This window comes from Henckelia pumila, chromosome 4, assembly GCF_033568475.1.
Source record: "Henckelia pumila isolate YLH828 chromosome 4, ASM3356847v2, whole genome shotgun sequence".
NCBI classification, from domain to species: domain Eukaryota; kingdom Viridiplantae; phylum Streptophyta; class Magnoliopsida; order Lamiales; family Gesneriaceae; genus Henckelia; species Henckelia pumila.
Genome location: NC_133123.1, coordinates 48,912,744 through 48,915,817, shown reverse-complemented (window position 1 = coordinate 48,915,817; position 3,074 = coordinate 48,912,744).

Genomic DNA, 3,074 nt, shown 5'->3' with positions numbered 1-3,074 from the left:
TAGCCTAGCTACGACCCCTAGACGCCTCGCCAGAGCTCCGCCGCCTGGCTTCTACAGCGGACACTGTCCACTATAAAAATAAAATATTTCCTACTCCAACTCTTAAAGAAAGAGTCCCGAAGCCCTTAAATAGAGCAATTACCGGGAGAGGAGAGGAATTTTTGCACTTAAAAATGAGGGATTCGGACCCCTATTTATAGGCGAAGTTCGAACGGTCCAAACTGGGTTCGGACGGCCCAAACTACCACTTGTCCGAACCATTTTGACACCTGGGCTCTGCTGAGTTCGGACGGTCCGAACTCGGGTTCGGAGAACCCGAACTGGTCCGTGTGCTCCAAACTGTTTTGGTCCTTCCGAAGTCATTTTTGGACCCCCGGGACCTACCCCACCATTTTCGGACGTTCCAGATCTGATTTTCCACTTATTTTCACCAAATAAAGACTTCTTAAACATATTTTGACACTTTTAAAATTATGTGTCATTTTTTAACATGTTAAAATAATTTAATCTTGTAAAATGGAACCGGGCTACTAAATTCTCCCCCTACTTAAGATATTTCGTCCTCGAACAATCTTAAGTACTGAATTCAATAAAATACTGAATAAAAATCTTTTATTCAAACTGATTCATTTTACAAGTTACAATCTGAAAATACAACAATTCAAAATAGCTCTGGATAATCTGTATGCATACGACTCTCAAGTTCCCAAGTGGCCTCCTCAGTGCCTCGGTGCTACCACTGAACTAGAACAAGAGGAATGGTTCTGTTGCGTAACACCTTATCCTTATGACCTATGACATGCAAAGGTCTCTCTACATATGTCAAATCCGTATCCAACTGTACCTCAGACGGCTGTAAGATACATGCAAAGGTCTCTCTACATATGTCAAATCCGTATCCAACTGTACCTCAGACGGCTGTAAGATATGAGACTCATCTACCCCATACCGTCACAAGAGTGAAACATGGAACATGTCTTGGATACTAGACAAATATTGTGGTAAAGACAACCTGTAAGCCAAATATCCAATACTTTCCAAAATCTCGAATGGACCAATATACCTAGGAGATAACTTACCCTTGAGACCAAATCTCAAAATTCTGCGAAATGGGGAGACTTTCAGGAACATCTTCTCTCCCACTTAGAATTGCAAAGGTCTGCGCTTGACATTCACATAGCTAGCCTGCCGATCCTGTGCAGTGTTAATTCTCTTCTTGATCTGTCCAACAATACCAACAGCCTGTTGGACTAACTCTGGTCCTTCTATCTGTCGCTTCCACACTTCTCCCAGAACAGTGGAGTACAACATCATTGCCCGTACAACGCCTCAAACGGAGTCATCCCAATACTGCGATGATAACTGTTTTTGTACGCAATCTCAATCAATGGAAACTGATCTTGCCATGCTGGACCAAAATCCATAGAACATGCTCGCAACATGTCTTCAAGAGTACGGATCGTGCGCTCTGACTGCCCGTCAGTCTCTGGGTGATATGCTGTACTAAAACTAAGAGTAGTACCCATAGCACGCTGAAGACTCCCCCAAAACCTGGAAGTAAACCTGGGATCTCGATCGTTGACTACGCTCACAGGCACTCCATGAAATTGAAAAATCTCCTGGATGTACAACCGTGCCATCCTATCAAAACTGAAGTCTCGGTTATAAGGAATGAAATGTGCTGACTTGGTGAGTCGGTCCCCCACAACCCAGATAGCATCACAATTCCTCGAGCTTACCGGTAAATGGGTCACGAAGTCCATCATGATCAACTCCCATTTCCACTCAGGAATGGATAAACCGTGAAGAAATCCTCCAGGTTGTCAGTGTTCTGCCTTGATCTACTGATACACCAAATATATAGAAGCATACTAATACACATTTTTCTTCATTCCTTTCCACAAGAAAGAATCTCGGACGCAAATCTTCGTACATCAAAAGGATTCTCACACTTTATGACTAACACTTGTCATAACACCTGTGACAACGTCGTTGTCCACAATTCGTGATTTCCTGAACCCTTCAGGTTCTCTTCTTGGAAATATCAATACAACTATTCTGTTGATTCACAAATCAATTAGTACAATCTCTAGTGCCAATATATATTGACATTTATCTCATAACTTCAGATAACACCTTAAAATGAGAATACTACTTATCCTGTCACGGATAATCATTTCTTGTTGAATCCTGACTTGAATTACTGGATGAACAAAACTGTTTAATCACTCTTAGGAAAAGTCCTAAAACCAATACAACCTAGCAAAGCCCCTGAATCGATCTCATCAAATCTAACATATCAATGACCTAACGCATCCAATAGACATCCCGGAAAATTGGTGACAACAATCCCGCTGGACTTGATAAACTTAGATCTCAGCTGCTATCCTTTTTTCCATGTCTAACCACTTGATGCTATCCTGTTAGTATCCATTAAAATTCAAATTCTTGCTAGATCAATTTCTGACACTGAAGTCCCAGAATTACTGCAAATTCCTGAGAACTGAATATCTGAGTACTGTACTAATCTTATCAGTCTACCAAAAAGTGAACAATTCTAATCGTTCTTTATGCAAAAGAATATTTAGCTCCCCCATCACGGGGTTATAACATCTGTATCTACCTCAGACAAATAGTTGCAAATAGTCACTGGGCACCAAACTTGCACCAGTTTAACTAACCATTTCAAAACACACACATGACTATCCAAGTGAATTCTTATATTGTCGTATACATGCTGTAACTTAACAGGCTCATGACACCAAATTATACTTTAACGTAAATGTCACAATGATCATAGTTTACGTCTCTTAGTATAAGTCATCCCAGTGTCCTGATAAAACTCATATTTTCTTGACAACCCTTCAATAAAATTCCAATTCTTACAAGGAAACTTACCTAAGTAAACTCATCTCTTAGAATTTCCTGTTCATCTTGTAATCAAGATCCTGATCACTAATTATACCTCTGATAGAATCAGACAATACTGGTAAAACCTCCTGGTTCTCACCCAGTATCACATCTGAGAACTACCCGTTCAGAATATTCACTTGTCAAGGAATCCTTTCCAAGAC